This window comes from Gossypium arboreum, chromosome 6 (assembly GCF_025698485.1).
Source record: "Gossypium arboreum isolate Shixiya-1 chromosome 6, ASM2569848v2, whole genome shotgun sequence".
In the NCBI taxonomy this organism is placed as follows: Eukaryota; Viridiplantae; Streptophyta; class Magnoliopsida; order Malvales; family Malvaceae; genus Gossypium; species Gossypium arboreum.
The window spans coordinates 26,461,146-26,473,506 of record NC_069075.1 but is presented as its reverse complement, the minus strand read 5'-3'; the positions used below and the strand labels follow the sequence as shown (position 1 = coordinate 26,473,506).

The 12,361-nt window shown below is 30.5% G+C and overlaps 1 long non-coding RNA gene across 1 annotated transcript; it reads left to right on the top strand.

The window, feature by feature from the left end:
- The first annotated feature begins 898 nt into the window (after nucleotides 1–898).
- Nucleotides 899–5,154, top strand: LOC128294184 (uncharacterized). Its single transcript, XR_008284473.1, has 4 exons — nucleotides 899–1,023; nucleotides 2,038–2,123; nucleotides 2,946–3,018; nucleotides 4,735–5,154. It is a non-coding gene; the product is annotated as an uncharacterized LOC128294184 (long non-coding RNA).
- Nucleotides 5,155–12,361: the final 7,207 nt, after the last annotated feature.

Sequence of the window (12,361 nt, the reverse complement as noted above, 5' to 3'; positions counted from 1 at the left end):
GTAGAAGATAAACACTTATGAATAAACCAAAAGTTAAGAGTAGTGAGCACATTTACTTGTGGAGTTTATAATTATGATTTAAGAGGGATAATTAAAGAGGCATAGTTGACTATTTGGGTGTTAGTGGGCAGTTGAGAGTTTTGCATGCGCATTGAACAACTGGAGTTTTGTTGGTAGGTCTCAATTCCCCATCCATTACCAGTTACCACTCGGGATTTGATTCAATGGACTAAAAAGAAAATGCCTATAGTTGTTGATGCCAGTTACACCGCTATATTTTTCTTTTCCTCAACCTCTTTCTTCCTTTTACTATTTAGACTTCTAGTGTTTCTTTTATTCAAGTTAAAATTAATGCAAAAGATTATTGATGTGTATTTTAAAAATCACTTAATAATTAAATTTTAATTGTATATTTGAATAATTATTATAATTAATGAATCTCACGAATTGAATGTAATTAAAACATATCAATTATACTCTCTAATTCTAATAGGGAATTACTCAAGTGTTGTTGATTATGATGAGTGAGGGGGAGAAATGTGGCAAAGATCATGTAACAGCCCGATTTTGGGCCTAGTCAGAATAGTAGTTTCGAAACCACTATTTCGGGGCCAGAGAAATTATTTTTAATGATATTTTATGTATTATAGCATGATTATATGAGTGCATGAAAGTTTTGGTGAAATAATTTTAGCGATTTCATGCTTAATTGTGAAAAAGGACTAAATCGTGTAAAGGGAAAAAGTTTTGTTTTGCTAGGTAAAGGTGTCAAATAGCTATAGAACATTAAATTAGGGTCTTTATTGAGTAAATAGACCATAAATATGTTAGTGGCTGATCAAGTAGACAAAAAAAAAGGTTGAAAAGTCAAAGTTGGTGAGCATTAGGTGACTTATTTGGTAACAAAATAAAACAAAAAAAAAATTGTTGTCATCTTTTCATCTTCCTTCTTCCCCACCGAAAATACCAGCAAAGAGGGGGTTTTGAAAGCTCAAAATTTTCAACAACTTATATCCCTTACAAGTAAGTGATTTATATGCCTATTTTTGATAATTTTTGTACTTTTAGAACCCTTGTAGCATGAACTAGCTAATGGGGGGACTATTTTGTGAAATTGTAATATCCTGAATTAGGGCTTAATCAGAATAGTGGTTTCGTGACCACAAATCCGAGATAGAAATAATTATTTTATAATTATTTTGATGATTATGATATGATTGCATGATTGTGTGAAAATTTCGTGATGAAATTCTATGCCTAAAGTGCTTAAATTGAAAGTAGGGACTAAATCGAATAAGTTGCAAAACTTGCATTCTAGAAGTTTTAGTATGAAATTGTTTTGGAATATTAATGAGGAGGTCTTAAATAGCAATTTGACCAATTTTAAGTTCATGGACAAAATTAGGACATGGAAGGAATTTTTGGAAAGTTTAGTAGTAAGGGTATTTTGGTCATTTAGTTATTAAAATGAATTAAAAACAAAATTAAAAGCCAATTTTGTCCATCTTCTTCATTAGGCCGAAATTTCAAGGGTTCTCCATAGCTAGGGTTTGTTTCAAGCTTCCAAGCTCCATAGTAAGTGATTCCAAGCCCGTTTTAATGTTCTTTACGTTTTGGAATCGGTAGCTCGATTAAGCTTATGTTAGCAATAATTCAACCTAGGGTTTATATTTGGAAAAATACCCATAGGTGAAATTTGTGTATTTTGATGTTTTATGATAGAATATGAGGTTTTAAATTATGTTAGACAACTTGTGCTACTCGGTTTTGAGTGAAAACGAGTAAAAGGGCTTAATCGGCAAAAATACCTAATAGTCACAAGTATATGTTAGAGAGAGAATTTGATGTTGCCATAGAAGGAAAAGTGATCAGCATGTTATAAAACATAAGAATAAGGAATAAAGTTTAATTCCCGAGCCTAGGGGCAAAAGTGTAATTATGCAAAAGTTTAGGGGCAAAAGTGTAATTTTTCCAAAGTTCGTATTAAATGCTGTTTTGATGAATGTATGTATTAAATAGATTAATTTGGCATCATAGATCAAGAGAAACGAGATTCAAGTCGCGATCGAGGAAAAGAAAAGATTGTGGACTAAATTGCAAAATCTTTATATTTTGGTACCAAGGTAAGTTCATGTGTAAATAATGTAGCATAATTGTTATTTTAAGTTATTGATGTTAATTATATGATACGCTGATTTTTAATCGTGAAATATTATGCTTTGTGTTTAATGTTGAGTAATATGCAAATCATGTTTACTACTTGATAAATATGAATTGCTACCGTGTATCGATTACGATATTCCATGGAAGGCGACAAATGTGAGATCGAGGGAAAAAGCCCGTTTGAACCTTAGGAATAGATTAGGATACAAGTGACATGTCACTAGGATGGTTGAGCATCCGAACTCGTTGAGTTGAGTCCGAGTTCACCTATGGATGCGAATGTCCGAACTCGTTGAGTTGAGTCCGAGTTCGTGAGATGTAACTAGGCATCCGAACTCGTTGAGTTGAGTCCGAGTTCACTTATGGATGCGAACGCTTGAGCTCGTTGAGTTGAGTTCGAGTTCACTTAGGGGCGGGTTACATGATTTCTTGATTACATATGAGGCACTTATGTGCAAATTATCCGTGTATCCGAGTTGTATTCCGATGTGTTCAACGGGTGAAATTTCTAGTGAAATGGAAGAACACTTAAGATGCAAGTGACGTTTTGGTAAGTGTTGTGAAATGGACACTTTGGACAGATATGTTCTTAACCCTCGGGTTGAAAATAGATACAACAATGATAAGGTGGTAAGATGATGAATGATGTTTAGAAATATGACATATGTTTTGGTGATACCATGCTAAAGTTGTTTGGTATATTTGTATTGTTATGTTACTTGTTATTTACATATGAACTTACTAAGCATTTATGCTTACTCCCTCCTCTTTATTTACTATAGTTTTGAACAAGCTAGCTCGGGAATCGGGACAGGTCGAAGGTTCGATCACACTATCCAAAGGACTTTCATCTGGGTAAATGGCTTGTAAAACTTAAGTATGGCATGTATAGCAATATACTTATTTTGTGTAAATAATTTTATGATATGGCCATGTTTGGTTGAGAAAATGTTTGATATTGATAAGTCATGGTGATGGCTAATTTAGATCATGTTTGATATTATGGAAGTTTAATAGGTTATCTAGTTCATAAAAATTCATGGAAAGATGAAACTTGCCTTAAAACAGAATATTGCTGCAGCAATGACATGAATTTGAAAAATCACTAAAAATAGTATAAATGGAACTAAATAATGAGTAAGTTATGAAATTTAAGCTTAATGAGTCTATTTTCATGTGGATTGAACAAAACATGCATATAAATTATATTTTATGAGATATTTAAACTTTTGTGAAACAGGGCCAGAGTGATTTCTGGATCCCCTGTTCTGACTTTAAAAATTCATAATAAATTTTAAAAAAATAATTAGAAGTTTTTCTTTATATGTACAGATACCTTATTGAGTCTAGTTTTAATAAAAACAAACCTCGTAGTCATTGAAATTCTGTATAGAGAGATATCTTATTCGTAATACACAGATGTCAAAGCAGTCAAACCTTGAAACAGGGGAGACTTTAACTAATAAACTGTACTAATTGGCCCAACCAAAAATTCTAGAAAAAAATTAGTAAATAGATATATGAGTCTAGATTTAGGGAAAATTTACGGATCTTGATTTCGAGTTTCGTAACTCGAGATATGATTTTTCTTGTAACTGTGACGTGGGTAGTTAGAAAGCTGTGAATGTAGAAACAAATGATTTGAAGTTCTTAATTTGATAAATTATGTTCGGTAACCCCTCAAGCTTAACTCCGGCGACGGTTTCGGGAGTGGGGGCGTTACAGAAATGGTTGATAGTCTAGGGATTTGCATGAAAGGATTTATGTTGTTTGCTGAATTCTTATGGAAGAAAATGAGTCTTGGTTGTGTAATAAACAACTTTTGTGAAAGGATTTTCATGGAAAACACCTAAAAGGGTCATTTTGTAAAAGTTATAAAATAGGTTGTAATTGTGTGAAATAGTGGAAATTTGGGGTTGTCATAAGAGTAATAATTGGTCAGTTAGGCTTGGCTAATAAGGAAAGTTGATAAAAATCGATTTCTGGGTCTAAAGGTAAAATGGTTATTTTGTGAAAGTCTAGGGCTAAAATGGTCATTTTGTCAAAAATGTGAATTTTGATTGTCCAAATTTATTTAGTGATTAGATGAGTGAATTTCATCATGTTAAATCAAGGAAATCGAGATTTGGGCTTAAATCGAGAAAGTGCATGGTTAAAGACAAAAAAGAGAATAATTAGCCAAAATTGCATTTGAGGTAAGTCTATGTGATTAAATAAGCATGATATTTATGCCATTGTTATTATACTTGAAAATCTATCTTGCCATAATTGTATTAAAGTTTAGGTGGATGATATTGTATATGAGAAAGTGATGTCAAATGTAAATAACATTTATGTGTTGATTGAATGCTTGGAGATTTGATGGAATATGATATTCCATTGAAACCAGTAAGTTATATGTAAATAATACGACTACATTGTTATTATATGTGTTTAAATTGATATAGCATGAATTGATTGGTTGTGGAAATGATTATGTTTGATGAATATTGAGATAGTAGAATTCCCGTTTGAACCTTAAGAAACAATTTGGATTTTCATGCCATGACATTTGGGTTATTTGTGTGCCAGTGTAAGACCATGTCTAGGACATGGCATCAGCATTGAAACGAGAGCTAGTGTAAGACATGTTTGGGACATGCATCGGCTACGAGATGTGTCAGTGTAAGACCATGTCTAGGACATGGCATCGGCATGAAAATGTGAAAGCTAGTGTAAGACCATGTCTGGGACATGGCATCGATTTGATGGACAAGCCAGTGTAAGACCATGTCTGGGACATGGCATCGGTATTATACCCTATGTTTGGGGCTTAGTGAATATCCGATAGCTTTCCGAATGGTTCAATGGTGAGAGTTACGGTTTAAGCTAAATGAGAAAGGTTATGACCATATTGTGAATGACACAGGTACTTACATGAAATTGATGAGATATGAATTCAATTCATGTTATATGATTAGTAAGGAATGAATATGAGCATGTTGAGTAACATAGGTATGTATGCCAAGCTCATGAGAAATGATTTCAGTTTATGATGCACATTTAGTGAAGATGTAAATAGGTAATTCATACTTATGAGAATGATTTTATGATGACCTTGTGATTATAGGTATATACTTATGATGTATGAATATGTAACCTTACCAATGTGGTGAAAATGAATTAATATGGTGTGATAAACTTAGTATCGTTAATTTACACTAAAACAATTTTGGACAGCAGCCATAGTCTAAATTTGAAAATCCACCAAAAATTTTGAAAATTGAGTTAGAGGCTGAATAAAATATGAAATTAAAGCCTAATGAGTCTAGTTTCACATAGAAGAACGGTGTAAGCAAAAGAGTTTCATATTGTGAATTATTTAAATTGTTGTGAGATAGAGTCAAAATGACTTCGAAATCCCCTGATCTGATTTGAGAAAATCATTGAAAATTTTTAAAAAATATTTATGGGTTATAATTTATATTCTTAGAATTATTAATGAGTCTATTTTCAAGATAAATAGACGAAAACATCATCTGAGTCTCGTATTATGAGATAATTAATTTTTAGTGAAGAGGGGTCAGAACTGTCAGACAGCAAAAAAGAGGTAACTTTAAGGATTAAAATGTACTAATTGGCTGAACCAAAAATTCTAAAAATTTTATGATAAGAATAAATATGAGTCTAGTTTCAGGGAAAATTATTGGAACTTAATTTGGATTTCCGTATCTCCAGATATAAATAATTTAGTGACTATGACTCAAGCAAACAACTTGACAGGAACATGAGTAAAAATGCAAATAGGGTCGTATTACCATGAGAAGCAAGTTGTTAAATTGCTTATTATTTTCAGATTAGCTCGGAGTTGGAGATCGTCGGAGACAGCATCACACTATCAAGTCGCTACCTTTGGAATAATGAAGTATATATATTAGAAATTTCAAATGAGTGACATGTATAAGGATCTAGTTGATTGACATGTATTATTTTGCTTTGGTCAAATGTGTTGGCTTATATTGAGTTATATGTATATGGCCATGAGATGTGACTCATATTGATTATGGCTTGTAATCCTAGCTATTCATGCCATGTCTAATGTTTATAATGTGATTACGTTTGTTTGCCATGCATGGTTAGTAATATGACATGTGTGTTGGATGTATGCTCTATAACCAATTGGGGTGGTTATAGCCATGTAGGAATTGCATGTTATAAACACAACGTGATAATGATTGAACATGAATGCTTGATGGATAAGCTGGTAACCATAGTATAATGGCAAAAGTGGTCATCAAAATGACAAGTCTTATGAATGTGAAATTAGGAATCTAGAATTGGTATTGCATGAGTAGATGCATTACTTGTAAAAGGACATGTTAATGTTAAGAATATGTCTTAATAAAGAGTGTTTAATCACTAAAATGATGTCATGATTTGCGATTTTGATGTGCATAAGGCTGTAAGAGATTATGGGTAACATGAAGGCTTGGAAAATAGCCTAAGTGTTGGCCACACGGGCTGAGACACGGCCGTGTGTCTCAATCGTGTGAGGGACACGGCCTGGAGACACGAGCGCGTGGTCCGGCCGTGTGGTTCGATGTGCATGCTGACATCATAAACAGAGAGTTACATGGCCTGAGGACATGAGCGTGTCCTTATGTCCACACGGGCGTGTGACCCTATTTCATGGGAAAATTTTCTAAGTTTTCCTGAAACTTTTCAAAGTTCTCAGTTTAGTCCCGAATCAATTCTGATGAATGTTTTGGGCTTTGTAGACCCAAATAAGGGACGACATGCATGTGTTTGAAAGGTTTTCAATTAAAAGAGATTTTATGGCCCGATTTTTGCATGAATGTGTATGTTTAAGTCCGGTAATGCCTCGTACTTTGTTCCAGTGTCGGACATGGGTAAGGGGTGTTACAGATCAACAGAAGGTTCACCGAGCGAGAGCAGAGAGCCATAAGAATGAGAGAGTATTGAGAGAGAGAGTGTGTGTGTGTTGTCCTCACTTCCTATAGGATTGTAATGTCAATAGAAAGCGATTTCTACATTTTGCTCACTTCAACAAAAACGGATTATTTTCCTAATTAATTGAATAATTAGGTTATTTTCTATTTTTTTTTCAAATTGATATTTTCAACTAATTTTTTCTATATAATGTTAATGGTTTAAAAGAAAAAAAATTACTTAGAGCCAATTTCTCATTGCTTTTGGAAAGTGTTGTGAAAAAATGCTTTTGAAAAGCTTGGTTTAAAATTTAAGTGTTTAGTATTGTTGTCAAAAATATTTTTGAGAAATAAAATATCTATTTTAGACATGATCTTTGTGAAGTAAAAATATGTATTTAAATAATGTTCAAATTCGTTAATATTAAGATATTTTAATAAGAATATAAAAAATAATTTATTGTAACTCATTGTTAATATTTTAATATATGAAATATAAATTTTAAATATTTGTAAGTAATTGATATTAATTATTTTAAAATTTAATTTAAATATATAATCTAAATTTTGAATATTATTAAAATATAATATTTATAAATTTAAATATATATTTGAAATAAATTTAATTACATACTTAATATAAATATTATATAAAATATAATTTATTAAAATATGTTATTTTGACTTCAAAAGTTACATTTGCTTTTGGATTTTTTTAAATTTTTTCTAAAAACACTTTTTTTTTTCTCTTCCAAAACATACATAAACAAATGCCAAATTGGGTAAAAGTAAAATTCAATTTGAGGGTGTTGTAAGCCATGTTTAAGCAATAAAAATAATCATGATTAGTGAACAAGGTAAATATGATGACGCAATTCATGGCTGAATATGACATCATCTTTTTTCGTAGATAAGAAAACCCAATGCTCTAATGTTGAATTATAATTTTTTTTTTCAAATCTAGTATTTAAGGCAAATGATGTCATTTTAGACTTCGCCAATTATTTGCTAAGAACGTGGAGAAGCAACAAATAAAATAATCAACCAACATAGGACAAAAAAATGAAAAAAATCGAACAAGAAATTTAGAGTTGGCAAATAATTGAGATTACCTGCTAATAATAAAATGATTGATTATTATTGATGTAAAATAAAAATTTGAAGGATCTAAAATAAATATCAATTCTAATTATTAAACACAAATAAATATAAAAATATTAAATTGAAACTTTAATCTCAATTTATTAAAATTTAAAACCCAAAAACAAAAACCGAAGAGAAATAAAATAATTATAATTAATATTTAATTATTTTTAAAAAAGATAGTTGTATTTATTTTTCAAATCCTTTAATTTTTTTATTTTATATCATTTATGATGTGTCATCTTATTATTAATTGATGATATATAAAATCTATGTACTGATAGTATATTAAATATTAATGCTTTGTAATAAAAAGAACATTTTATACATTTCCAATGCATAAATTTCATACTCTATGTCATTGGTGTAAAACAAAAAATAAAGGATTTAAAATAAATGTAAATAATTTTATTTTAAAAATAATTATTAATTATAATTATTAAACTCAAATAAATACAAAATAACAAATTCAAAACTTGAATCTTAAAACTCAAAATCCAAAACCCAAAAACTAAAACCTAAAAAGAAACAAAATAATTAAATTAATACTTGATTATAATAGTTAAAATATACTTTTAGTTTCTATTTTTACATTTAAAATTTAATACTTTATTTTTATTTTAAGAAATTTAATCTCTTTAATTTTGTGGATTTAAAATACAATTTCAATTATGAACATCACTATTCTTTTTATGTTATATTCAAATTTATTACATTATTTTTGTTATATAGCAGTTTTTTAATTTTAAAATAATACACTAATGAATATAATAAAAGAATTTAAATAATTAGACTTAATCTAAAAATAAAAATAAATAAATAATTTCTAATATACAAAACTTCAAACATATTTTAACTGAAATCTTGGAAATTTATTATTTTTATAGGTAATTAAAATGTATTGAATCTGAGCCGGTCCAAATTTATAAAGTGGTAGTTGATAGTGGACAAATTCGACATGAGAGACGAATCTTTAGATGTAATTGTAGTATGGATATAGCCTTATGGCACAATGTATTGAGCATGTTGGGACGAAAATTCTAGCCTCAGCCGCAATGTTTCCAGATTGGGACACTAAACAACTACTCTATTCCGCCACTTTTACCCATCTCATTACAAACTTAGCCTCGGCATTGCCTTTTTACAGACCAAGGGATTTCTGTCTTATGTATGTATGTATGTGTCAACATTGAGGAATTTGATTAAGGGCACATATATATAACTTTTTTTTTCTACGAGGGATACATACATATAACTAGAAATTATATAAGATATCATCTTATTGAATAAAAGCTTACTTCTGACATTTTCTTTTCAACAAAATTGATTCTCTTTTGTGTTTTATATTCCAAAATGGCAAAATGGATAATTTAGTCCTTTCCTAGGTTAGTTAGGTTAGTCCATAGCTAAAAATACGTAAAAACATTTATTTTATCAAAATTAAACATCAATTACTAAAAAAAAGTAACAAAATGATATAAAACGAGTAGAAAACAAGTTCATTAAGTGCCGAAAAGACTCTAATTTGCCACAAAGAATTGTGGCAGATCAATTGGCATTGCATAGTTAATGGAAAAGATATGTGGCTATAGGTCATTTGTCCAAGACAAATAAATTAATTACTATTTGTTAGTAATAGAATTTTTCATGGAAGAAAATGCAACGGTGTCCATGAGATAAAATATTATCATAATGAGTGAACGAATTTAACCCAAGAGATTAAAGATATCTTATGAGGATAACACATTAATGACAAGGTCATTAGACGAGAAAAACTATAAGTTGCTTAATAATGGTAATAATAAGGGAGAGTTCAGTCATGGTACTTGTAATGACCCAATTTAGCCCGGGCCCAAGACAAAGCAAAATAAACAGAAAATAACAAAATAAAAAAATCAAACCAAATTAAAATAGTCCATTAACAGTTCAATCCATTTACACCAGCCCATTAACTAAACCCAACCCCAATAAACCCAAATCTAAACCCATTACAGACCCAAGCCCAACTTCACCGTTAACAGAATCCAAAAACAATAAAAAACTAAAGACTTGAATCCCTAATTCATTTACACTGACCCAAAAGGCCCAAAATCAATCAGACCCAGCCTTGAATCAAGCCAGAGTCCAGCAAACCCTAGCAGTTGTTGTGCCTCTCTCGCCTCCATACACTGCCCTCGTACGGCCTCCGCACCTCCACGGCAATCTCCGTACTCCAGTGCCTGCAGAAAAAAAACAAACAACAACAGCAAGCAAAAGGGACAGCAACAACAACAGAAAAGAACAAAAAAACAACAGGCAAAAAATATTGTATTTTTTCTTATTTGGCTATAAAGCCATTTTTCATTTTGATTGTAACGGCTACGCACAATAAGAAATCGAAAGGAGAATAGAAGTTTGAAGAAAGTGTTGCTTTAATCTTTTTTCTTTCTTTTCATTTTCTTGTTTCTTTTTGTTTCATTTTCTACAAATCTATTTTAAATATAAAAAAGGCAAAAATAAAAGGACAGAAAGGCTTAGCTGAACGACCCTGCGATACCGTCATCGGGAACCCTTCCCTGGCGTCGAAATCGGGCTAAAAAGGGTAGCCAATGACCTTTCTTTTGACTTTTGGGGTCGAAAAGATTCGGCATCCAGACACGTTTTAAACAAGGGTTAAAATCCCCTCTTCATTCGGTTTCAACCACCGTCCACGGTGGAAGCCACGTCGGGTTCAGGGGAACAAAAAAGGGACTCTCTGATTTTTTTTCTAAAAAAGAAAGTGCAGAAATGAAGTTTTTTTAAAAAAAATTGGCTTTTATAGGAGGCACGAAACGGTGCCGTTTTGCACCTAAGTCACCAGCGCCAAAATGGCACTGTTTAAGGTGACTCGTATGCGACCCGACCCGCTCTAGGGGGTCCACGTGTTTCCATTAAATGGGTTATTTACAACCCAGGTCCCTCTGCATTTTTATTCCTTTCTATTTAATCCATGTGTTTATTTTTCTTTTATTTTTAAAATTGACCACGTAAATTCGCTTGATTTTCATTCCGATCCCTGACCCATGGAGGCATTGGATGATGGACACGTGTCTAGAGGTTGGGGTTTTTGCTTGTTTAGTCCTCAAATCTTGCGCCTTTTTTTTATTTTTGACCCCGTGTTTTTATTTTGTTATAGTTTTTACCTCTAATTTTATTTTTGCTTCAATTTAATCCCTAATCAGTTTGATTTTATTCCTTTTATTATTTATTTATTTTTTCGTTTTTATATACATTATTTATTTTGAATTTTTATATACTAATTCTCTTAAGTTGTCTTATGTATTATGTATTTAAAATTACTTTACCAATTTTATATTAAACTTACTTATTTTATTTATTTTAAATATTTTCATATATTGTTTATTAACTTTTATAAATCATTTATCTTAGATATTTTTATAAATTATTTATTTTAACTATTTTTCATATTATCTATTTTAAATTTTCACGTGTAATATTTAATTTAAATTATTTTGTATATTATTCATCTTAAAATTCTTATATTTGTTTATTTCATGCTATTTTATTATTATTTATTTTAAGTTTTTATATATTAATTATTTGAAACTGTTTTTCATATTATTTACCTTAAGTTGATTCCTTTATTATTTGTTTTAAACCTTGTAATTATTTACTTTAATCTCTTTTTACAAATATGATGTTGTTTCATTCTTATGATCATTGATGTTGGTATTTAAATAATGTATGTTGTGTGATTATTGACATGGTGTACTATAATTCGTTTATTCATATTTTCATATTATTGTCATTCATTAGCATTCAATACTTTGTTCTTCCGTGTTCCACATTACCTTTTTGAGTTTTCATTTAAATCACATCGTGGATTAAGTCCCAATGTATTTATCCAATATATTGGTCGTTTCATTTTTACCTCAAACAAACCGAATAAATGCATTTCGAGTTGGTTTTGTAATCGCTCTTATTTGAAATTTTCTCAAAATGAGGCAATATTTTGCGCTTTGGGAATTCAAGAGATCGTACCCTAACTTACGGGATCTCAGTTTTCTCGTTAAACCTAAGTAGCCAAATATCCCTTCATATTTCAAAATCCATGATTTTTAAATATAAAAAAAGGGGGCAATATCCCG